The 26689-nt window shown below is 43.0% G+C and overlaps 1 protein-coding gene across 21 annotated transcripts in view; it reads left to right on the forward strand.

Moving 5' to 3' along the window:
* Positions 1-14400: 14400 nt before the first annotated feature.
* LOC123457310 (zinc finger protein 809-like) overlaps positions 14401-26689 on the forward strand; it is a 93478-nt gene continuing 81189 nt past the window's right edge. For 3 of the 21 annotated variants that reach the window (XR_006634971.1, XM_045141285.1, XM_045141286.1), the window contains exon 1: positions 14403-14786. The gene's annotated coding sequence lies outside the window, so the exon portion shown is untranslated. Of the gene's footprint in view, positions 14787-17160; positions 17284-26689 lie in introns of those variants that run through there. The other 18 variants (XR_006634983.1, XR_006634980.1, XR_006634982.1 and 15 more) reach the window with 16 other exon arrangements.

Here is a 26689-nt window from a genome sequence, read left to right on the forward strand (position 1 = left end):
AAAGCTGAGCTCTAGTCTTCCCAGACATCATTGAATTGATAAAGAGTCAAATGTATTGAGCAGAATATAATAAATATTGAAAATGAAAAAATGCATGAAAATATATTCAAAATATGTTGCTACTAGAATAATGCAAATTAAAAGGAAATTAGTTTCCATCGTCCATGTCAGAGAGAATATGTTTATAAAAAGAAATCACACCTCTGAAAAGGAATTGAGGGGAAAATAACCCACACAATTTCCAATGAGAATAGAAACTGGTGCAGCCACTGTGTACATGAATATGAAGCTAATCAAATCTAAAAGTAGAAACAGAAAGATGATTCATCTGTTTCACTCTTGGGTAAATACCTAAGTTATCTAAGTAAGCATATCAGACAAACACGAGTTTGCCACTTCATTATTCAGAATAATCAAGACTTGGAATAGGATTGCATGCCAATTTTCTCATGAATGAGTAGTGAAAATTACAAACCTACATAACATATACACATACATATGAACATGTACAGTGGAATTTTATTTAGACTTAAGAAACAATCTTTGAAAGATATTAGCAAAGTGCATGAAGCAGAGCTTTGTTATGTTACAGTAAATGAATCAGATTCAGAAAAAAATATGTTTTCACTCATTTATATATTTAAATTTTTACATATGTACTAATGGTAAGAGAAGAATAGCCATTTGTGGCAAATAATTAGTCTAAAAATAGCTGGGAGAAGGAAACTACCATGAAAATAATTGATAAAAAACAAGACGACAAATATTTTCACTCTTACATGCAAAATATAAGTGACATGAGGGCTGGAGAGATGGCTTAGCGGTTAAGCGCTTGCCTGTGAAGCCTAAGGACCCCGGTTCGAGGCTCGGTTCCACAGGTCCCACGTTAGCCAGATGCACAAGGGGGCGCACACGTCTGGAGTTCGTTTGCAGTGGCTGGAAGCCCTGGCAAGCCCATTCTCTCTCTCTCCCTCTATCTGTCTTTCTCTCTGTGTCTGTCGCTCTCAAATAAATAAATAAATAATGAACAAAAAATATTTAAAAATATATATATAAGTGACATGAAACACTAGGTTAATATTTGAAGTACAGAAAAGGTAAAGTGAGAATTGGGTGAGGGATAAACATGGGTGATGTAAGAGCAATATGCTCAAATTTCAAAGCCATACAAGTTATCATTTCATATAGAAATACATCCTGTTACATGTTAGGTGAAAATAAAAGAAGGAAATAATGCCAGTAAATACTAATAACAACACTGTGCACTGAAATTTTATTTTCTATTCTCCAGGATGAATTTTCTCCCCCTTTCATGGCTGATATTCCCTATTTTCTCTGCACTGCCCCTTAGAATCGTCCAGGATGATTCTTCCCAGATTCATAACCAGTGAGCAATGATTTTAAAATATTAATCAGATTTGAAATAAGGAAATATGTCTGGACATTTGAGCCTTGCTTTGAGCTCCAAGATCTATCTCAACTAGCATAAAATAAGTTGCCCTAAATGTGTACAACTTTCTTTGCAGTATTAATAACAGTAGACTCCTCATCCCACAGTCATTTACTGTCCAACTAGGAACATTAACGTGAAAGCAACAAGAAAACATAATTCCTTACTCATGGTAGAAGTGCAGAATTTACACATAAAATATAAGGTTAAATTCTAACTGGAATCCTGTAATAAAGTAAGAACAAACAAAGGAGAAAATCAATGTTAAAGATGAGAAAGTAAGCCGGGTGTGGTGGAGCACACCTTTAATCCCAGCACTTGGTAAGCAGAGGTAGGAGGATCACCATGAGTTTGAGGCCACCCTGAGACTACATAGTGAATTCCAGGTCAGTCTGAACTAGAACAAAACCCTACCTCGAAAAAGAAAACAAAACAAAAACATGAACAAACAAACAAAAAAGGTGAGAAACTTGGAAGTCACAGGGGTATTGGTCTGTGGGAACTGAGGAACATGAATGAAGGTCATGTTTTAGAACAAAAGTATGAAGTTTAGTGTCTGCATTGATATTGATAGACTGTCTGGTGATTGCTAGACTTACCATGATTGTTTTCTTTTTTGTGTACTCAGACAATGGGAAACATGGAGTTATGGGATACTGCAAGTATGAAACTGCTCTGAGCAGTGCATGGACCACGCAGTAAATGCTATGATGCTGATAGAACTGATATGTGAGGGTTCTCTCCATTGCTTGAACAAGGAAAGAAATAATTCTGCAGGTGTCTGTTTGAGCTATTGTGGGCAAGAAACCTTCCAGATCTATTCACCTCATGTCTTGAGTTGGAAACTCTGATGAAATCCACTTATATGATCTCAGGTGCTATTCATCCAAATGGCTTGTTGACATTAATATGGGACCAATCATGCTCAGGAGATTATCCCAGAGACATTTGTGCCTCTACATGCATGAACTCATAGCACCTAAAACAAGAGACGATCCTCACATGTTTTTAAACTTTTGGTTTTGACCTTGATGTAAACCTCAGATGCAGAGCCCTGGGGCTGTGGTCTTTATGCCTCAAGGGAGGGAGGCACAAGATAGAAAAAAATATTAGTGATATAAATATTTCTAGTCAGCAACAGTAGTTAAGGGTAGGTACAAACATAAGCATGCATATGTGTTGTGTTTATTGTCTGGGAGCTGCACATTACATCTGAGCTCAGGCTGAGAGTGTGGAGACATGGGGAAGCTCTTCAGTTTCATTTTTGTGTTATTGCTTGTGAAGCTTTCTGTCCTCTTCTGCAGCTTGACAGAAACAAGCTGCCTTTGGAGACTACAGCAAAACACAGAGAATGATGGAGATATATGGAAAGATTGTATTTTTGAAATTGGGATATTATGGAAACCTAGGAGATTAAAAAAATTAAAACATTTAATAAGCTGGCCTTACTGGTGTCAGTTTTGTTCCTTAATTTTCTATTTGAAAGTCATGAATCCTGTGTAAGTCTGTAGATGGGTGCACTAAACACTTTCCTTTCCCTTGTTCTTTTCTTCTCAAGCATATCACTGATGAATGAACCAAATTTATTTTATCTTTTACTGAGCATTATTTTCCCACAGTCAAATGTATCTGACTTTTTGATACTACAATGTACAAAGCTAGAATTTGGGGGACACCGTGCTTTCTACCTTGCTTCACATTACATCCTCCTTTTCCTGACAATAAACACCACTGGCATTTGTTCAATATTAAGTGGCTGAGATAAAGTGTTCCTTCAAGTATCTGCTCAACTTCCATCCATGAGCACAGAATTCCTAAAGTCTGTGTAAAGGGAAGGATTTTCTTTGTGTGCCAAAACCTGGACAGATTTTTCTCATAGATACTAATCTCTCAGATAATGTGTACATAAAATTTCATGATATTTTCTTCCTTTTGAAGTTGGGTACAGAATGAAGTAAGGTGCCAACTATTGATTGGTTTCCTATATTACTGTGATTTATTTGGACATAAGAATATCAAGTATTTGAAATATGATCAATCAGGTATTTAGTCAATAGTCCAGCTAATACATGAATGAGCACACAGTTAAGAAAGATCTGTAGATCATTTGTACTCCTAGTTAAATAGAAGATATCACTCAATGTTGTGACTACTTAAATCCCTTCTGAGATCCTAAACTGGCAAGTGTTACTGTTACAAGTGGTAGTTGCTACTATATAATAGCAGAATTGACATGATACAAGCAGAATTTCTTTTTTTCCACTTCTCTTTAATACTTTCTTTTAATTATTTTGGTACTTTGTATTGATAAATGAAGTGTTGGCACCATCTTTCCCCTCCTTCCTGCTCCTATTCCAGTGAGGGCCCTCTTTACTGGTATTGCTGGTATTCATTATGTAGTGGGTAACAGGGTTGTGAAAACAGAAGTGCATCATTGTGGGGGAATGCAATACTCCAGGATATTCCCTCCCACCCTGTGGCTCTTACATGCTTTCTGCCCATTCTTCCACAAATTTTCCTGAAACTTGGTTTTTATGTATACTTTATGTGTGCTTTATGTACACTTCAGTGTGGAACTCTCAGCATTCTGGATTTCTGCTTTAGTGCATTTTAACTATTCTCAGTGTCTGTCTCCATCACCCTGGCTCTTGTTGTCAGGCTTTCCATGGAGGAAGCATTCTTGCTCATCTTACCAATTCCTTTGTGTTTTCATCTGTACTCTAGCTTCTGTGCTTGGGATGGTACACTAGCTCACATGGAGTCAGTGATCCTTGTTCTGATATCAGATTTGGCTTGTCTTTGTTCTCGCTGATTTCAGGGAAATACACACACACACACACACACACACACACACACACACACACACACACACAGATTCTCCAATAAAGAGTAAGATCAGGATAGGTTAAAGTGTATAAGAGTTGATAATTTAGAGAGATGTTGATGGCTGTAGCCTCACTTTTGGCCAAAGACTAGTAGAGGGTTGTCATTGGGGTCTATAATCTTTATCATTAAAGGATTCTGAATTGGTTCCTAATTCTAGCTGTGGTTTCCTTTCCACTGAGCAGATCATTTAGCCAATCAGAAAACCACTGGTTACTTACCTAGGGTGGGTGTCACTATTGCACAGCTGTGTACATCTTGTCAGGATGGTTGATTTCATATAGCAGGGTACCTGATTGCTCACAGTACTGTTGGCTGCTTGTGTCCAGGATCTCCTGTTGTGTTTTCAGCACTATATGGGTTAACCATCTGGGAGCTGACTTCCTTCAAAATTTAGCCTGATCTCTTGATGTTCTGTGATATTCTTCATTGGCCATGTATGATTTCTTCATCAATAGGGTCTCCCTATTTCCCTTAGATGATTAACCAAGTGTGTTGACAGAAACTTGTCTTGTTTTAGGGAAGTCATAGGTCTCTTCAGCCAACAGCTCAATGTGGGTTGTAACAAATTTCTGGTACTGGGATTTGCCAGCCAGTGCCAAATATCTTAGTGTAAGCCTTCAACCCACTCTCTCCAGGGCCTATCTTATTAGAGGATCCCTCCATGCTACTGTTGAGGGTTATAACTTTTAGTTTGCTATCCAGGAGAAAGTTATCTATGGGACCAATACATTTTGGAATTTTTTTTTAATATCTCCATTCCCCTATCCCTTCCCATTTCCCTTCTCCCAATCCCTTCCAACCCTCTTATTTAACTCTCACGTTGATTTGGGGGTATGACAGCAATTTAAGCTGTTCCCGTTTGGAAACCACATAGGAGGGAGACCATGCGACATTTGTCCTTCTATACTTGGGTTGTTTTATTAGTATAATCTGTTCCAAATCAGTCCATTTTCCTATCAATTTGGTTATATCATTTTTTCTTAGGGCTGAATAGAATTCCACTGTGTATATATACCACATCTTCATTACCCATTTGTCAAGTGATAGGCATCTGGGTTGCTTCCAGCTCTTAGCCATTGTGTATTGAGCAGCTACAATCATGATTGAGCAAATTTATCTGAGGTAAAGAGTAGAGTTTTTAGGGTAGATGCCCAGTAGAGGAATGTTTGCGTAAGTTGGTAGCACTATTTTCATCCTTTTCCAGAGTTTCCTTACTGATTTCCATATTGTTTGTGCAAGCTTGTATTCCCACCAGCAGTAAATGAAGAATCCTCTTTCTCTGAATGCTTGCCAACATTCACTCTCCTTTTTTTTTAAAAAAAAAATTATTTATCTATTTGAGAGAGACAGACACAGAGAGAAAGGCAGAGAGAGAGAGAAAGAATGGGCGTGCCGGGGCCTCCAGCCACTGCGAACGAACTCCAGACATGTGCGCCCCCTTACATTCACTCTCCTTTGATGTTTTAAAGATTGCCACCCTTTCTGGAGTAAGGTGGAATCCTATAGTAGTTTTAATTTGCATTTCCCCAATGGTTAAGTATGTTGAACATGTTCTTAGATCAATATTAGCCATTTTTCTTCCTTTGAGAATTTCCTATTGAGTTTCTTGCCTCACTTGTTTTTGGTAGTCTTATTCTTGAAGTAAAATAAGTTACTAAAACACCACAAGCACTGTGATACTGTGACACACAATATGATGACAAAGTGCTTAACAGGCAGGGCAAAGGAGCAATTTACATCCCACGGAGGAGAGTAGAATGGCATAAGATCATCATGTTTACTAAGAATTGTACACTATTGGACACATACATGTATACATATATATACGTTATTATATACATACAATGTATGCCTTCTTACTGGAAAGGAATTTGGGAGATGTTCTTGTATGCTGAGTGTGTTTTTCTTTTTAGTTTTTTTAAGGCACACCCAATAGACTGGACTTTTTTTTTTTTTAAATGAGGGGGTATTGGCATGCCAGCCACTGTAACTGCACTTCAGATGTGTGCACCACTTTGTACATGTGTGACCTTGGACATGCATCACCTTGTGCATCTGGCTTACATGGGATCTGAGTAATCGAGTATGGGTCCTTAGGTTTTTCAGGCAAGTGCCTTAACTGCTAAGCCATTTCTCCAGCCCTCTTTTCAATTTTTTATTTGATAGTTTTCATACATGCATATTGTTCATAACCTGCTCCCTTTACCTTCCCTTGCCTGCCCCCCCCTAATTTCTTTCCACTGAGCCTTTTTTTTTTCTTTCCAACTAGTCCCTATTATCCTCTTATACTTTGTCATATTTTTTGTTTTCCTCCACCATCATTGACATAATGTTGATGGGTCCAATATTGTAAAGGTCTTGAACACATAATGGCAGTCACTGTGAGATGATAAATGTCATGACCACTTCATATCTAGAAGACAATTCCAAAGCATTCTTCCCCATCCTCTGGCTCTTAAATTCTTCCATTCCAATTTTGCAACATTCAGTGAACCTCGATGGGTGTGATAGAGATATCTCATTTAGCATTGAGTACTTAGCAGTCACTTATTCTCAGCATTTCAATGAGTTTTGAGTCTCTCCTGCTGCACCAACTGCAAAAACGACCTTCTATGACCGAAGCTGAGAGCAGCACTAATCTGTGAGCATGAACACAAATATTCAGAGGGCTACAGTACATCTGTTTAGCTAAAATATGCTTTTGATTAAGTTTTCAGTACTAAAAAGCATGAATTTCCTCCCATGAGTGGACCTCAGTTCCAGAGAGCAGCTGGTTACCACCATAACAGTCTGGCCACTATTGCACCAGTGGGCACATCTTGCCTCACTGGCCAGTTGTGTAGTTTTCAGGGTCCCCTGCTGGATAAGATTGTTGAATTTTCAGTATCCTGCATAACATTTCCCAGCATTTTGACAGCTAGCTAGATAGCAGGGAAACATCTTCCTGCTCAGTTCCAGCTTGATTTCTTAGTGTTGGTAGTCCAATAGCAGTTGCAGGCCCAAGAATCAAGGAACTGGTAGCTCCTCAGTCAACATGGCTAGATGCCTTAGCAATCCCAATCCAGCATGAAGGCCTGGAGGATTCCTGAGGAGCCACTTGTTTTCAATCCACACAGGACTTCAGTTGATGCTGGTCTTCAGTCTGTGCTGGTCTTCAATCCATGCTGGAAAGCAGCAAGAATCTCCAGCAGCCAAGTGGAAGGAAGGGCCCCTGCCCCACTTTTTGACTGGATTGTTTGATTTCTTTCTTGCTTAGTTTTTTGAATTCTTTGTAGATTCTGGATATTAGGCCTGTGTAAGTGGTATTGATGGCAAAGATTTTCTCTCAATCTGTAGGTAGTTTGTTGGCCATGTTTAGGTATGTTGTCTGTAGAAAAGCATTTTATCTTCATTAGGTGCCATTGGATAAGTGATTGTTTAATTTCCTTGTTACTGGAGTATTGTTCCAGAAGTATTTTCCCAGTCCCATATTGTGGAGAGTTCCCCCTATTTTTCATCCAGTACTTTTAGACTTTGACATCTTTTCTTGAGGGTTTTCATCCATTTGGAGTTGATTTTTTTGGAAGGGAAGAGGAGTGGGTCTGGTTTGATTTTCTATATGTGGTTACCAAAAATTCCAGCAACAATTGTTGAGGATGTTATGTTTTATCTAATGTATATTGCTGTAATCACTTGAACTAATCAGATATTTAGTGTTCATAAAAGGACAACATAGAATAAATGATTATGAAGAAATATTTTAACTATGAAGTCAAAATACAGAAGACCTCTAATGAGAACAGAGGAACATTCAGCTCACAAGCCCATCAATCAATGTCCTTATGTTGGCTTATCCCCAGTCACTTATTCATGATTGGTGGCCTGCACATAGTAACACCACCCCCACCCAGCTCCAAGTTTTCCCCATTACTACATCATCCAGCCAGTGCAGCAATGGTGTCCCTCAGGTCCTCCTTGTTAATGAAGCCGTCCCAATTCTAGTCCATGCTGGTGAAGAACTGACAGAGACATGAACCCTATGAAGCCTTGATAACCCAGTCCAGATAGCCACACTTCCTTCCACAAGGGTGTTTTCGTGTTTTCCTGACATCTGCTGCCAAAGGAACTCTATTTGGGATTCCTCAAACCCCTAGCTCTGTGGTCCATTTTCTCTGAATGCTTACTGTAATTCAGCATGCTAGGAAGCTCCACACTCACTTCCTCATTTCATGACCATACCAACCCAGAGAAGGAAGCTGAGGCCCAGAGAGGGAAAGGCCTTACCTGAGGTCACACTATAAACACTCAGGTATAGATAGAGGGGACAGCATATCACAACTCCAAGCAAGGTAACATGCCATGTTGGCCATGGAGAATGATGTCAACATGTGCAGCCTGTGAAGTCTACTTGAATAATTTCCTTTTAAAAATATTTTTATTCATTTATTTACAAGGAAGAGAGAAAATGGGTGTAGCAGGATGCATGAGGACCTCTTGTCACTGTAAACAAACTCCAGACATACAAGCCACTTTGCACATCTGGCTTCATGTGGTACTCAGGAATTGAACCCATACCATTCGGCCTTGCAAGCAAGCACCTTCACTGCTGGGCCATCTCTCCAGACATCCTTGAATAATTTTTATGTGTTCTGTTAATACCAAAGATCCTCTAAATCTCTTTAAACTCCTGGTTCTGAGTGTTATTGAACATTGAGAAGACATTGGAGCTGGGTCCACCTTCTGCTGTCTTCTAGGCTCTGCTCATTACCTGGACAGGACCAGTTGCCACTTTATCAAAAGGTGAGCCGGAACCAGAGATAGGACTCAAGTTCCAAAGCATCATGATGTTCACTGACAGCCCCACCTCCTAGTACCTATAGCAAAGTCAGGATAATTAGTCAGGACATTTCTCACCCAGGCAAGAAGTCTGCTGAGTGTCTGATGTGCAGGCCTGGTCATTTCACTCCAGTCTAGGCCACTTCTGATTTTGGCCTCCATGGGTGGTTTCTTGTCAGCACTTCTGCTATCCTCTGCTCAACTGGAATCAGGCCTGCTCAGCTGCTAAAAGTTTCTAGACTCTTCTCAGCATAATCTTTGGGATTTTTGTTCTATGAGATTTGTCTGTGGACAGTGTGGTAGTTTGAATAGATGGCCCCCAATATACTCAGTGTTTTCTTAATTTGTAGTTTGTATCTGCAGCCACTTCACTGGAGGTGGTGTCACTGGGTGGATCTTAAGGTGTGGTGGTGGGTTTCACAATTCAATCTGAAGATGTGCAAAGTTTGCCTGCCTGGAGTTCCTGAAATCTTCTGTGTGGCTTTTGGCTGGGGGCTTCTCTCTCTCCTTGGGCCTGTGAAAGCAGGCCAACTTCTTCTGCCATTATGGAACTGCCTTTGGATCTGCAAGTTTCAATATATCCTTTCCTCCGTAACTGTGCCTGGTCTGGAAGTTCATCTCAGCAAACCTGAAGCTGTCTGCTACACAAGTTGATACTGAGGAGTGGGCTGAGATGAACCTGACCATATAGATGTTGGTCTTTTGGAACGTTTTTTTGGAGGAATGGACATGGACTTTGTGCTTGCAACTGAAGATGCCTTCTGGAGTGGTAAGCCAAGTTTTTTGGACTATTCTGATGAGAGTTTGAGAATGCTAAATGCAGACAGTATTGAACTTCGAGGCCTGACTTATGAACTTTCTAGGGGGAAGGAAAGACTGCAGAGGACTTTGTTGGAACTGGGCTACTGACATAAGGGCTGGCTGCATTCTGTGGCCCAGGCCCAGAGTGTTTCATCAAGGTTAAATATGTAGTGGACTGATGTGCTTGGCTAATGATATTGGACTGAGAGATTTAAGATTTTTTTTTTTGTTTGTTTTTTTGAGGTAGGGTCTCACTCTGGTCCAGGCTGACCTGGAATTAACTCTGTAGTCTCAGGGTGGCCTTGAACTCATGGCGATCCTCCTACCTCTGCCTCCCGAGTGCTGGGAGTAAAGGCGTCAGCCACCATGCCCAGCTCAGATTTAAGATTTTTAAACTGGAAAACTTGAAGCAAGTTAAAATTACCAGCAATAAGACTGGTCTTAGGTTACTGAACCTGCTATTGTCAAACACATTAGCAATCTTAAGGAAGATGGTCCAACTGATTTACATTATTAAAACAATGGAGAACATGCCCAAGGAAAGACTCTTAGAAATGCAAACTCTTTTGGAAAGAGTTGACTGGAGAAAGAACATGCCTTTCAAGGTTACAATTTATTTCATCCCTGAATTAAGAATATGGCTATGTCCTGCACACATGGCATTGGTTTCAGAGATGTGAAAAATGTGAAGGGCGGTTAGGAATTGCAGACAGTTCCAAGAGCCACTGCGGAGATGTGGCATGAGGCAGGGCCTGATGCCCTGACAGGCTGAAAGAGCCTTTGGAAGATGGACCATGGTTTGCATGAATACCTGAAGATATTTTGTATATACCAGGACTATCATAAAGTACACTGTTGGTCTAGGATGGAAGTATTTCCTGGATACTCTATGCAGCTGGAGGGGCAGAATTTGAAAATCTAGAGACTATCAGTCTCTGGTTATATTGAACTTGAACTGCAGAAGTTTGATCTTTGTTTGATAGTGGTTACGTATGCATTGTTTAGTCTTTCCTTGCCAGTTGAAACTGTTTACCCTGCGCCTTTATATGCTGGAAGTATTTAACTTACTTGATTTTATAGAACTCACTATCTTAAATTGTTCAAGACTGTGGGGACCTTTGAAATTGAACTGAGTGCAAGTTACAACATGTGATGATTATAAATCTATTGGGGGACAGTGGCGGAATGTGGTAGTTTGAACAGATGGCCCACAATGTATTCAGTGTTTTATTAATTTATAGTTTGCATCTGTAGCCACTTGGCTGGAGGTAGTTTCACTGGGTGGATCTTAAGGTGTAGTGGTGGGTTTCAGATTTCAATCTAAAGATGTGCAAAGTGTGCCTGCCTGGAGTTACTGGAGTGTTCTGTGTGACTTTTGGCTGGGGGCTTCTCTCTCTCTCTCTCTCTCTCTCTCTCTCTCTCTCTCTCTCTCTCTCTCTTTCTCTCTCCTTGGTCCTGTCTAAGCATGCCAGCCTCTTCTGCTGTTATGGAACTTCCCCTGGATCTGTAAGCTTCAATATAACCCTTCCTCCATAACTGTGCCTGGTCTGGAAGTTCATCTCAGCAAACCTGAAGCTTTCTTCTACAGACAGGATCACAGGGCTACTCTTTGTGCCTTCCTGGGTCCCCTACTCATCCTAAACCTGCTTTAACCAGAGTTCTCTCCCAACATCTGCTTCACTCACCCAAGGAGATATATATACATACATACATACATACATACATACATACATACATACATACATATATATGTATACACACACACACACACATATATGGAGAGAGACAGAGAGACAGAGAGACAGAGAGAGAGAGTTTAGAATGTGACATATGGGCTGGAGAAATGGCTTGCTGGTTAAGGTACTTGCTTGCAAAGCCTAACAACCCAAGTTCGATTTTCTCACACCCACCTAAAACCAGTTGCACAAAGTGATGGTGTACATGTCTGGAGTTCATTTATAGTGGACAGAAGCCCTGGAATGCTTATCCTATCTGCCTGTCTCTCCTCTTTCTACCTCTCTCTGCTTGCAAATAAAAAAAAAATTAAAAATTAAAAAATGTGACATGTGTGCGGATGTGTATTTGTATATTCATGTGTGTGCAGTGCCTGTGTGTATGCAAGTATGTGTGCACACAGGCAGTGGGGATAAAAGGAAATTTTGTGTGTTATTTCCAGGAGCACCATAAGTATTTTTTGAGATAGAGCTGTTCACTGGCCTGGAACTTACAAAATAGGCTAGACTGGGTGAACACTCAGCTCCAGAGACCCTCCTATCTCACTTCCTCAGTGCTAGAATTACAAACCTGTACCACCACACCTGACTCTTATATGGGTTCTAGGGATCAAACTCAGGTGCTTAGGCTTGTAAGGGCAATGCTACCCAGCGAGATATCACCCTAATCCCCCAGAATATTTTTTGAGACTAGGTCTTGCTATACATATTTCAAGCTGGCTTTGAACTCATGATTCTCCTGCCTTTGCTTCATGAGTGCTGGCATGACAGGTTAATATCACTATGCTCATCCTTTCAGCTTCCCAACTCCCTCTTCCAAGAAGTCTTTCTGGATCACAGATCTTTTCCCATTTTTGGACCATCACCACCATAGCCCATACCCCTCTGCCTGTCTTGCTTCCACATGCCTGCCTCCAGATTTAGAGACCTAAAGAGCAAGATCCACTGTGTTTGGAAATTATCTCTAAGCTGGGATCAGCTCGAGTTTTCAAGCAGCTGCTGAAAATCCTGGTTTCATCTTCCCCACACATTATACTATTCATCCCATGTCTCTAGCCTGATTTCCTGCTTCTAGATGCTTTTTATATATTATACTAGTGTCCAGGAGCCACTTTTCTCCCCCACACTAGACATTCACCAAATGCATTGTCTCCACAGCCTACTGAGGGACTTTTCACTAGAAGTCATTATTCCAGCCCACAACCTTAAACAGTGAGAGAGGAATGTCTGTGATCAGCACCTCATTCCAGCCAACAACACCCTTCCTGGCCAAGTCCAATCTAGTTTTCCAGTAGTGGCTTCCCCAAATTCCCCACCATCACCTAAGCACCTGTGTGGTCTACCCAGGCCCTTCTCTCCCTTTCACTTGCCTGACTCCTGGGCCTGGCAGGAGCAGCAGTGCCTAGCTATTTGTAATTAGCCTTTACTTGGTGCTTTGTCTCTGCATTAGGATGCTGTAAAAGCTTAGTACTAGTTATAAATCCCTTCAGACATCATAAAGACAGGAACTTCCCTGTGGGATTCCTCTCTTGCAATTACATATACATTCAACATAAACAGTGATCACTTCAGTTGGTGAGATATACTGCCCATTCTCAGGGTTGCTTTCCATCACATCACTGTCAACACACACACACACACACACACACACACACACACACACCCTCTATTTGCTTCTCCATTCCAGTTTTTCATGTCTATCACTTGCCTTCTGTGTGCCATAACTTTGCAAGAGAGGAAGGCAACATCTTGATCCTGACTGCACAGAGGAGACATGAGATGGAGTTCTCACCAGGCCTCTGGGCTCCCAGCAATCCAGAGATAAAGGGATGAAGGAAGAGAAGAAAGGAAGTAAGGAAAGGAAAGGAGAATAATATGAAGAAAGGGCGAAAAAGAAGGGGAAAGGGTGGCAGGAAGAAAGGGTGAAGAAATAGGTGAGAATAAAAATGGAAAGAAGGAAAGAAAGGAAGGAGGGAGTAAGGGAGAGAAGAAAGAATGGGAGAAAAAGGAGGGGGAGGGAGAAAAATGACAGAAAGGAAGGAAAGAAAGAAGGAAGGAAGGACAAGGAAAGGAGTGCAGGCTGCAGAATCTTGCCTTAGCACAGTCAATACCTGTAGGTTGACCATAGTGCTGTCAGGCACACAGAGTTTGCCTTGTGGGAACTTCTGCCCCCCGAGTCACACCATCACACCAGGCCTCCAGGCCCCAGGTTGCGGAAGGAGCACAAGCTCTGTGAGCTGCAAACCTGCTTCAGTACAGCTGCACCCCAGGTGCTAGGAACCCCTACATCTGCTCTCTGGGTCAGTGGGCAGACAGACTTTGAGAATAACAAAGCTCCTGGTTCAGGGCCGGGCATGGTGGGGGGCACCTTTAATCCCAGTACATGGGAGGCAGAGGTGGGAGGGTCGCTGTGAGTTTGAGGTCACCCTGAGACTAAATAGTGAATTCCAGGTCAGCGTGGGCTAGAGTGAGACCCTACCTGGAAAAATCAAAAAAAGAAAAAAAAAGAAAGAAAGAAAAATATTCCTGCTTCAACACGCATGCACCCCAGGAACCCCTTCATCTGCTCTCTGGATATGTGAAGGACACACAGGATTTTTTGAGCTGCGAAGTCGCTACTTCCACACAGTTGCACCTCAGGTCTCAGGAGCTCCTGCATCTGCTGTCGGAGTGCCTGGTGGGGCGCACAAGCTCTGGTAGCTGCAAAGTCCCCGCGCCATGACAGCTGCACCCCACTCATCTGCTGCCCGTCCCCCCGTGGGCGGCTCCGGTCTCCCCCGCCTCACAGGCAGGTGGAACTTTCCGTGACGTCACAATGCTGCGCCACAAGCCGCGCCTCCTGAGAGAACTTGTGAACTTGTAAAAGGCGGGAGCCCGGGCTTCTTTCTCCTCAGCCTCTGTCCAGCAGCCTGGCCGGGCGGAGGAGGCGGCGGTGGCGTGTACGAAGCCAGGGAAAGCGCTCAGCAAACAGTAAAGTGAGAGGGCGAGGGCGTGAGCGGTGCGGAGGAAGCGGCGGCGTGCCTTTTCCTGAGGCTGTTCTGGGGAATGGCGGAGGCGGCGGCCGTGGCGGTCTGTGCACGAGCGGGAGCGCCCCGCAGCAGGTGGGAGGATGGCGCAGGGCCGCGGGGCTCCCCGGGAGGCGCTGCGAGGAGCCCAGGGGATGGGCTGGTCGGGACCCGCACCGAGCTCCAGAGCTGCGCCCTGGAACATGAATCCATCCACACAGACCACAGACACGCCCACACGCTCATGCCGAACCCCGGCCCGCGAAAGCTGGGTGCGGTGCGCTCCGGGAACCGCGGTGGGAGGCTGAGGTAGGAGGGTCAAAGGTTGAGGGCAAGTCTGGAGTATATAAATGACCCGGTGTGAACACTCAAGAGCAAAAAGGAAAGGAGAGGGGAAGATAAAGGGAGGAAGGGGAGGAAAGAGGAAAGGGAGACAGGGAGAAAAAAAGGGAGACAGGAAAGAGGAAATAAAGGGAGAAAAGAAGATGAAAAGGAAGGAAGAAAGGGAGAAAAGAGGGGAAGAGGGTGAAGAATGGAGGGAAAGAATGAGCGTGGGATGGAAAAAGAGGGGGGAGGGAGAGAAAGACGGAAGGAAAGAGGGGAAAGAGGAGGAGAATAAAAGGAAGAAAGGAAAAGGGGGCAAGGGAGAATGGAAAGAAGTAAGAAAAGAAGAAAGGAGGGAGTGAAGGAGGGAGAGGGAAGGAAGGAGGCAGACTGGGAGAGAAAGGAGGGAGAAAAAAGGGAAATAGAAGAAGAGAAAGAGAGGACAAAAGGGAGGAAGAGCAAGGGAAGCAGGGCAGGGCTGCCAAGCCCAGGCCTGAGTTCAGTCTGTCCCTGTGGGTTGACCACGGTGCTGTCAGGCACACGCAGTAAGCATGCGGAAGGCATGAAGCCTCCTCAGGCCCCAGGAGTCCTGCAACTGCTCTGTGAGCTGCAAAGTCCCTGCTTCAGTACAGCTGCAGCCCACTCCCCTCTGGAAGCCGCCCTCCAGTCAGGAATGGTGGATGGCTCTGCCTTCCTCCATGCTAGGGGCAGGTGAGATAGCCTGTGACATCACAATGCTGAAGATCTATCAGAATACTGTAGAAACTGTAAACTTAAAGGCAGGGAGGTGCAAATGATAAGAAGGTAGCAGCAGAATTCATTTTCCTGGGCCTCTATCTAGTGAGATGGTGAAGAAGGCAGCAACCCTGGTGATCTGCTTATAAGTGAGACCTCTCAGCATCAGGTAGGAGGGTCAGGCAGGGTAGAGGGGCCATGTGAACTCACCAGGTGGTGCTGCCAGGACCGCTGGTGATAGGCCTGGCCACAGCCCAAAGCCAGCTCCAGCATGCCACTCACAAGTATCTTCACCTCTCCATCCCAATTTTGTAAGTGTGTTGTGCTTACAGGCATTGCCTTCATTTTCCTATGTATATGAATAGAAAATAAAACCAGCAGTGTGAGGTACTAAATGCTATAAGGAGAAGCAGGAAGGAGAGTAAGTGAAGTCTTGGCTTTACTAGTCTCTGGCCTAAACCCAAAACTCTAAAAGCCTTTGGGGTGTGAGAAATGAATATCCAACACTACTGAGTGTGATTACGAAAATTGGGAATGTCCTAAGTTTAATAAGCTCACTCTAATTTGGGAAAAGGTGTCTAGCTAAAGTACACATGGTGGTGATGGGCAGATAGAGAATGTTAGAGAAGTCATTAGACCTTTGAAGAGATGACAGTTTGGGAGGGGCAGACTGGTGTCAGGAAATTCCTGACACTTCATGAAGGGAAGAATAGGTTAGGGACTTAATGGAAAGAAACATCAGTGTATTTCAGGCACAGAGATGCCTAACCTCTTATTTGGATGAGATCTTCAGATTGCTTGGTTAATGTGATACTAAGGGTGTATATGGGAATTTAGAGGAAGATGACATTACTGATGTGATTCAAGTATCTTGTGTGTGAATGTGCATGCCATAGAGTATATATGGAGGTCTGAGGGCAATTTCCACTTTGCTTGACACAAGGTCTCACTTGTTTTACGGGGTGAATTATTTGGTTTTGGTGCTTCATGTGTACCGTTCACGCTGGCCTGCGAGCTTCTGGGTTCTCCTGGCTCAACTTCTCATTGCCTTGGAGTGGGTTTGCTGTGTGCATGTGCATGGTGGCGAATTGAAGTGGAGCTGTCAATCTTGCAAGGAAATAGCTTTATCCATCTCCCTAGAGTCCTCCTTTGATACGTGGATGTGTAAGACCTTCCTGCAATGGCATATATCAAACCTCCCAGAACAAGGATGTTTTCTGTGATATAATAAACAAAGTGGCCTGAATCACACAGCTCAAATATGAGACAACAGGCAGTATACAATGGGACCTTCATTAAAATTACATGCATGGTGTGTCTTCCTAGCCACCTGGACAGGAGAAAAGAGACAGACAGTGGGTAGAGCTCCAAAGACAAACAAACCCATCACCCCGTTTCTCACAGTGAGGACATCCTGGGAAGCTGGGCCCTGGGTTTCTACTTTGGAGATGGCACTTTGAGTTGGCAATAAGATCTGAAAGACCAGATGTTGGACCTGGAGTTTGTGGAATTCAGACCACCAGGACAGAAGTAGGTAGGTATGGTCTTCCTTACAGGGAGGAGAGACACATGCCTTGTGCAGGATGAGTTACCATTCTCATCTCAACTTCCCCGTTCTGGAATTTGGTGCTGGGTTCTCCTCTACTGTGGTCTGGTCATCAAGGTGATGTGGAGGAAAGAGTAACCAGAAGGAGAAACAGGAAGTCAAGTTCAGACTGCCTGTGAAGCTGGGACATTGTTCAGGGCTCTGATGCATCTATCTCTTTAGGGTCTAAAGTATGAGAAGTTGGCCTTGTGTATGAAATCTTTGTTCCATCATTTTTCTCTCACCGCACTGATTGGTGATTTCAGAATATCCTGACTTTCTTCCCACAACTGTCATCTATATCAGTGATCCTGTGTTCCTGAAACCAGAATTCATCCTTGTACTTTCAGTGACAAGTGAGCAAAGACAGGAGGAATTCAACTTTAAACTTGTGTTCTATTGAGAGAGCTGGCAATTTGGGACAAGAAAGGATTCTTTTCTTAGAGATATATTTGTTTCATCTATAGCTAACAGCAAATATAGGAGGGGAGATAAAGGCAGTCATTTCAATTTTTTTTTTTGACAAGTAATCAGTCATGACCTTGAGATTTATGGTGTTACTGGTTCTGTATGTCTCCTTGTGGACTTACGGTCTCTTCTCTCCTTGTAGTGAGGGTTTCATATAAACCAAAGCTAGTAGCCCTTACATTCCTCTGAATCTCCATTTAGATTATATCTAGATCAAAAGTTAAGACAGGGGCTGGAGACTTGGCTTAGCAGTTAAGGCACTTGCCTGTGAAGCCAAAGGACCTAGATTAGGATTCCCCATCACCCATATAAGCCAGATGCACAAGGGGGTGCATGCATCTGGAGTTCATTTGCAGTGGCTGGAAGCCCTGAAGCCCATTCTCTCTGTGCCTGTTTTCTCTGTCTCTTTCTGCTTTCAAATAAATAAATAAAGTAAAAATTAAAAATACTTAAAAAAAGAAAGGAGGAAATATTTTTAAAAATTATAAAATAAAGACCATATAAACCATGAACAGCATTTGCTTAGATTCCTTTATAAAAACCAATATGTCTGTATTTTCCCCTTATCACTCTTATCAGTATGGTTCCAGGAAGTGGGTAGTCCAGCCTATTCGGAATCCAGAAATTCTTCCCCATTCTGGCCTGTATTCTCTTGCCCATTCCATCAGATTGAGGTGGTTCACTTGGTGGCCACTTAGAATTGTTCAGCTTCTTCCCTGCCATAATCCAACCAAAGTCACAGCATGTCACACATGTAGTGAAAGGCCCAAGAATTCAGAAGCCCAGAAATACTATCATGCTCCAAAGGGAGCTTAAGCGGGCCCCTGCATACCTCAAACTCCAGGCTTTACTCTCTGTTGGAAGCAAGTAAAGAATCCCTCTTCTCATATCAGAGCCCGCTCCTAATATAAAACTAGGTAAAAAGGCATGAGATAGCCCTCAAGGATAGGAAATGAGTAATAAAGTGAACCACTTATTTGGTTTCTGTAAATAGCCTGCACCATAAGCCTTAATAGCCACTCTGTAAGCCTTAGTAGCCTGCACCATAAGCTGTAGCAGCCTGCCTCAGACCACCAAGGTCATAGGAGACTGATACCACACTCTGCTACCCCCACCCAAGGACCTGAGCAAATGCTGACCTCCAAGGTCATAGGAGACTGGTACCACACTCTGCTACTCCCACCCAAGGACCTGCGTAAATGCTGCCCACCAAGGTCATAAGAGACTGATTGGTCCACGAGGGGCTTGAACAAATTAAACTAATTGGCTTAGAAACTATGGGGGGGCACAAACTGACTGGCTCGCACCCTGCGGGCTCCTGATATTAAAAAAATGATTGGTCTAATGCACAGGCTTTGTTAGAAACCCTATAAAAACTGTCCTGTTCCTGCATTCGGGGTTCTGCAGTCCTCTACCCCTGTGCGGTGTACGACGGTGGGCCCCAGCGCGCTTGGAATAAAATCCTCTTGCAGTTTGCATCAAGACCGCTTCTCGTGAGTGATTTGGGGTGTCGCCATATCTGGGCAGAGCGTGGGGTCCCCATCTTGGGGTTCCTTCAGTAGCCCCTGTGCTTCTTCCTCAACTGGTCTGGTATTTCCAGAAAAATGCTATAGACTGTGTTGCTAGGGTTGTTCTCAGGAGGAATGAGTTTGCTTTAACCAGTCAACAGATATTTTGTCATGTCAGGGGTCATTTTTTGTTATTTCATTGAGGGTTAGACATGCAGTGCTGCACCTCATCTTGTAGGTGGGGGTAGGGGTGTTGCTGAGCACCCCAAAATTGGCAGGCCATTCCCAAAACAAAATCTATCTGACATAAATTGTCAATAGAGCAAAGAGAATGCCAAGTGCACTGGTATGGGCATATGAAAGAACCTGAAATTCTCAGGGGAGAGTATGTGCTGATTTTACATTTTCTTTCTCCCTTTTCCTTCCCTTCCCTTCCCTTTTCCTCCCCCACTCCCCCTCCTCCCCCTCCTTACACCCCACAGTCAAGGGTCAAGGTTATAGCTCACCTGTGAAGCTTTGTATTTGCTTCTGAGTTTGTATTTTAGTTTTTTACCTCTGAACCTATAATCTCCCTGTCTCTGAACCTCTGTGACTCTCTGACTGTCCTAATCTAGGCATGTGAATTGTACTGTCACTGGCCCATCTGTCTGTAGTCTCTGTAGCTCAGTACATGTTTCTTATGAAGCCTCTCCTCCGGGTACTGGAGTCACTAGGTCATGAGCGGGGATGAGGATTCTCACTTCCTGGCTTGGTGACTGTGATTATGCAATTTCCCTCTCAGAGCTATTTATGCATGTGTCTGTGTGTGGTCTTGGTTTTAGCAGTGCAGAGAACTGACTGTGTAGCTGGGATAATTAATGAAGGATGCAAGATTTGAGGAGCAGCTGTGTGCAGAGGCTTTATCCCTTCCATCTCCTTCTGCCTATACTTATATGTCCTCTTCAGTGCCCAGTTAAGGTGAAGTGCTAAGGTGGCCTATCCCTTAGTTCAAATCTCCCATTAAACACAGACAGTATAGGCCTGTATATCTTTTTTTTTTTTAATTTTTTATTTATTTATTTGAGAGCGACAGATACAAAGAGAAAGACAGATAGAGGGAGAGAGAGAGAATGGGCGCGCCAGGGCTTCTAGCCTCTACAAACGAACTCCAGACGCATGTGCCCCCTTGTGCATCTGGCTAACGTGGGACCTGGGGAACCAAGCCTCAAACCGGGGTCCTTAGGCTTCACAGGCAAGCGCTTAACCGCTAAGCCATCTCTCCAGCCCAGGCCTGTATATCTTGTTGATGAGGAGACCTGCAGGAGAAACTAGACAAAGTTTGGGGCATGCTGTAATACCAAACATCTTGCAAATAAAGCTGGGCAATGAAGTGATCTCTCAAACAAACAAACAAACAAACAAACAAAAAATAACAACAACAACAAAAAAAACTAAGGCATACAGTTCAGTAGTAGTGCACTTGCTGGCATTCACCGGCTCTGGGTGTCATTCCAATCACGTTCTCTGCATGCTATCTTAGAAGAGCCAATCTCCACTTTTAAGACTCAGTTTGTACTGAACAATGGGGTGCAGTCACTGGCTACCTGTCAGGGTATTGAGGCTACAGCAAGGCAAGTGTATAGGAATTGCCTTGGAGATGAAGCTGATTTAACATTCACCTGCTGTGTCTGTTCCTTGCTGTGTAGGATTATGGCAGCGTGACTTCCACAGTCCCCTGTCCTGTCCTGTGACCTTTTTTCCCTGAATGTAGAATACTATGGTCTGGCATAGACATCTCTCAAGGATCTTAGCACACTCCTCCCAGGAACACTTAGTAAGCATTTGGTTTCATGGTGCCTCTGGACTGAAAGGAAAGCAAGGACCCCCTCCCCACTGGGCATTTCTTGGTTCTGGGAGGCTCAGAGATGATTAAGGGAAATCTCAGCCTGGGAAACATGCTGTGTCCTCATAGATGGTCCTGCTTGCAGGATTCACCAGAAAGGTGAATAAGGGATGTCAATGACCATGGTCATTCAGTCAGCCAGTGTAGAGGGATAAGAGGCCATAACAAGGGCCTATTAAGGCACGTTGACATACCTTTCTCTTTTTATTACTGAGGCAGTGGGATTGCTTTTGTGAGTTTGATGACAGTGTTGGTTACAGTGTACGGAACCAGCTGAACTGCATGGCAAGTGCCAGTCTTACACTCCTCCCTCGTATAAGTTCTGAGAAGGGCATGGGAGCACATCTGCAACCTCAGCACTTTGCAGGCTGAGACAGGAGGGTTGTTAGTTTGAGGCCAGCCTGTGCTACATGTAAGAAATCATGGGGTGAGTGAGGAAGTAAAAGAGAACAGAAAGACAAGGTTCATGCCTCTCATCCCAGCACTTGGGAGGATGATGCATGAGAATTGTGATTTCAAGGGCCATTTTGACTTTACAGTAAGTTGCCATTTCAAAATGAAAAAAGAAAAAGGAGAGAGGGCAGGGTTGTGAGAGAGACAAAGAGAAACAAGACAACAAGGATGGTAAATAAAATGGTGGAAAGGGAGACATAATGGGTGGGGGCAGGTGATTTAATGAGTTGCTCGTGCCTCTCATTCTGTCTGCGTTTGAAATAATGAGGAGGGGGAGCAGGGTTGTGAGAGATTGATTCTCATGTCACAGGACTAGAACTCCCCAAGAGAAGAAGGACATCCAACATGGAAGCATCATTCCAAAGATATAAGATTGTGAAAAAAAAAATGAGGCAGTACAGAGACATTTAATAATCAGTGGCTGCCAAGGTATCTGTTTGCAGTGGGTATGGAAAGAGAAGGATGACCAGTAAGTAGATGACAGGTAAATTTTGGGGCAGTGACACTGGTCTATTAACACTGGGATGCCAGATATATGACATTTATATGTCAAAAGCTACCAAGTATGTGGAGAGAAGAATGATCCCTACTGTAAATTTTGGACTTAGTGACCAATTTAACATTTGTTTATTATTTCTTACCACCATCAAATATACAGGTTCATGACGTAATAATACATTGAGTACATGAATTTGTGATGTCAGAATATGGAAGAACGTGTACTATAGGCTCAGTTTCTCTGTACAATAAGGCAGCTTCAGAAAGTAATGTTTTGCAGTTCCCAGCACATCATAGGGCACTTGCAGGACTGTGTTCAATCAAGAACAAAATGAGCAGATGTTGAGTTGAGCTAATGATGGTAGTTAGGTAAGAATGACATCCCACAACATCGCAGCAAACTGTGTCATAAATTTAAGATGATACTTGCATGTAGTAATGTTTCAAAGTAGTAGTTTTGGATCTTGCATTCATACTAAATTCTCCTAGAAACATTTAAACACATCTCAAAATTTCTGATTTTATTGGTCCACGTAACATGAGGTTGGAAGGTTTTTAATGTCCTTCTATGAAAGTCTGATGTGCAGCCAGCAGTTCTGTGGCAGAAGAAATTTAACAAGGAAACCAGACTCAGATAGTACTTTAAAACACAAGTTTTCATTAGCTTATACCAGAGAGACAGCATGACCCCATGTCTCTTTCCTATCCATGTAACTGCACCCTGCTTGTATTATCTGGTTAGTGTAGCCATTGGCACAAACACCCCTGAACAAACAACTTTCTGTTCTACTCTTGTACTTTTCCACTGATTTATTGCTAGGGAATCTTCTGTTTGTGCTCACAAACCTTGGAAACTTGTAACCCACCATTGTAAAGAATCCATAATGATGTCAGACTGTTTGCCATACTGTCTATAAAACTCCTGTGATGTCAGAGCTCAGTACTCAGTCTTTGGAAGTTATTCTCCTTAGTCCATGTCAACATGAATAAATTTTCTATTCTCTGTATCTCTGGTGATATGTCTTTGTGACTCAGTTTCCAGTAACAGGTTAGTCATAAGTTCCAGGGTCTGGGGTGATGACTGGAGCATGATAGCCATGTGCACTATGTGGTTAGCCATTTGCAGTATTTCACTTATAAATATTAGAAAACTACGTTGTGTGGCAATAGTCAAAGAATAAAGTCTAGATGTCTTCCTTGTATAGCTAAGTTGTTACAAGATGAAAATGAATTCCTCATGGACACTAAGCCTAAATTAATGCTGCTTCTTTTCATAGATTTTTCACATACTATAATTTGGTTTTGTTTATATTTGAAATCATAAACAATGTATAAGTACCAACAGGAGTAGACATAATTTATATTTATATGGGGGTTATTATATAAGATTTTCAATTATTTTTTTTAGCTTTATAAGTTAATTTTATTTTTGAGTATGCTTCAACAAGATATGACATCTGGGGCTAGTGGAATGGAGAGATAATGCATACATGAGACTGGAAATAATCGGAGAGATGAAGGGCTTTGAAAGGAAACAGGCAATGTGTGTCCAAATTCTATCTTCACCATTAACTACTTAAAAAATTTTTTAAAATTAGTTTTGTATTCAGCAAATACAGGCAGTTTGGCACCATTATTAGGCTCATCCATGACCTACCCCCTTCCCTTTGGCCCCTCCTTGTTGAGGTATATGGGTCATGCCTTGTGGAGTTAGCCCACAGTTATTGGTACGATGAATGTCTCTGCATATCATGACCCAACATGTGGCTCTGACATTCTTTCCACCCCCTCTTCCACAAAATATCCCTGAGCCATGTTGGGTTCATTTTTGGTCTGTTTCAGTGATGAGGTGTTGGGGGCCTCTGAGGTTCTGGCTCTCTGATTTGGTAGGCGTTGATTTTTCTCTGTGTTGGTCTCCTTCCCCCTTGTGCTGGTATCTGGTTCATCAGGAAAAGAGCACCATTGCTTGTTTCGCTAATCTTCTTTAGTTTCAGCCGGGGCTCTTTTGAGGTATGATGGGGTGGCTCTCTCCTTAGGATCTGCATCTATCTGAAAAAGAGAAGCAGATTCTCCAACAGAGAGTAAGTTACCACCAGGGCAAATGAAATAACCCTTACTTTTTTTTTAATAGTTTAATAGGAGTAGATTTTCAGTTTTTTGCAAACAAAAATGAAATACGTGAAATTGATTGTTTTTAAACCTTTAAATTATATTTTATTTATTTATTTCAGAAAAAGAAAGAAAGAAAAAGATAGAGAATGGGTGTGGCAAGAAAGTAAGAAGATATAAGAAGACAAGTATGAGGGAAGAGGTGATGGCCTAAGAGTGGATGCCACTGAGTTTGACACCTGCTTAGGGCTGCAGAGTGTGTTCCAGGTCAGCCTGGGCTACAGTTATTGCTTGCCTAGAAAAGAAAAGAAAACAAAATAAAAATAATGAGAAAATATAGTAATGAACAATGCTTAATGCCTACTAAGTGTACATAAACTTGGAGTATGACTTTTTTTTTTTTCTCCAGATTTAAACTTGAGAGGAGGAACAGTGTTTGAGGACTTTGGAGGAATAAGGAGCAGTGCCCGAAAGCTCAACAGAGGCACTTGGAGGAGGACATGACAGGGCAGGGAAGCGAAATGAGAAGCTATATGCTCTGCAGCTGTTACATGTCCCCAGCTCCTCTGCAGTTTTAGGAATGAAGGAAGAAGCAGGATCACTCATCCCTTTATAACATTTTTAAGGCCTTTTTATTTTTTATTTTTTTGACATAAGGTCTTTTTCTCTATGCCAGGCTGGAATTGAACTTGTAGGAATGCAGCTGTGGCCTTCTAGTAGCTGAGATTAAAGGCTGTGCTACCTCAACAGGCTTTTTGTTCTGTGTTTGATCTAGGGTCTCACTATGAAGTCAGGCTGTCGTGGAATTCCCTGTGTAGATTGGCTTCTGACTCATGGCAGTCCTCCTGTCTCAGCCTCCATAGCGCCAGGATTACATACAGGCAGTACCATTCCTAGCTTCATTGTTCATCTTAACCCTCACCTTAACTATCAGTTTATAATTCCTCATAGCCTTCCTTAGCACACAGATGAGACAGGATAGGACCATAAACTGTGGAACACGTTCCATCCAGGAATTGGACCATGTAATCACTTCTCAACCTTGTATAAAACTTTAATTCAAATTTTTATCAGAACTTGAGTCTCTGAACACTTGGGTATGAAGAGGGAGCAGACAGATTTGGCTCCAGCATCCAACCAGTAGACTAATGTATGGGTTCAGTGCCTACAACCAGCTCTAATTCTGTCTCCTTCCTGAGAAGGAATGGTTTGGATGGGGAAACTGAGGAATGGAGGGGTAGAGTCAGGGATTCATGAGCTTCTTCTGTGATCTAACTGCGCGTTCTCTCTCTGAAGTAGGATTTGCTGCCAAGTTGAGCAGGAAGAAGTGATCACACAGAAAGCAACTTCCTTTGTAGGGTCCTGGCTGTAGTGTGCTCATTTTCTGATCCTGTTGCACTGTCAGTTAATAGGTCCCACCATCTCTGAACCCCTTTCTCCAAGTCTCCTTTGCTTTGAGTATCTGGCATTCTTGGGGCACCACGTGGTGCTTCAGGATTCTGGTGTAGAGAAGGGATAGTGCAAGGAGACACACATTCAGGACTTGTGCAGAAGACCCACCTCCAAACCTGCCACTAGGGGGCTTGAGCAGGGGGAGGCTTAATTTGAGCCTAGGAGGCTGAAGGGTAGTTAGTGCATGCCCTAGGCTCTTCTTTTTTCAAGGACACATAGTTGGTCCTGAAGATGCAAGCCTGAAATTACAGCTAGTTGGGCAGGACATAGAAGAGTATTCCATATTTAGGGCCAGCCTGGTTTAGAGTGAGACCATGTCTCCAAACAAAAATTTAAATAATGCACTGAGGATGTGGCTAAGTGGCAGATACTTTTCCTAGCATGCAGGAAGCTCTAGGTACACATACACAGACATACACTGGCTGAAGGAGAGGAATTGTCTAACAACAGTCTTCTTGCCAGAAAGTGGGAATCTTCAGTGCTGTCCAGGTGGTAGCAACCTTGGGGTGGTGAGATGCAGAGACAGAAGGGAAAGATGGTCTGGGACAGCAGAGACCAAGAGGGGGTGGCAATCATACACCAGATTTAAACAGTGAAAACGATAGTCACAGAGACACACAGACAGATCACAGTCAGATAAACATACCCACTGACACAAACAGAGGCACACACAGAGATGCTGCACAGGTGGACTGTGTTTGGGTGGAATCAGGAGTCCTGATTCTACTTCTCAGTGCTTTAATTCAGGCAACCCTGATGAGGCTGGGAAGTGGGCCTCATTGCACAAGTTAACAAAAGTCCCATTAGTCCATCTGGTAGAATACATCTGATGAAACCACATTTCTACACCACACTATGGCTGCAGTGTTCCTATCCATGCCTCAGACTCTACAGGGTCCAGATACACTGGCTTTTGTATCTACTGAGCTGGAACCAATTTACTGTTCTCTATGGCCTAGGAGGCCTTTAAGTCTCTGAAGATCTT

The sequence above is a fragment of the Jaculus jaculus genome, unplaced genomic scaffold (genome assembly GCF_020740685.1).
Source record: "Jaculus jaculus isolate mJacJac1 unplaced genomic scaffold, mJacJac1.mat.Y.cur mat_scaffold_35_1_3033546_arrow_ctg1, whole genome shotgun sequence".
In the NCBI taxonomy this organism is placed as follows: domain Eukaryota; kingdom Metazoa; phylum Chordata; class Mammalia; order Rodentia; family Dipodidae; genus Jaculus; species Jaculus jaculus.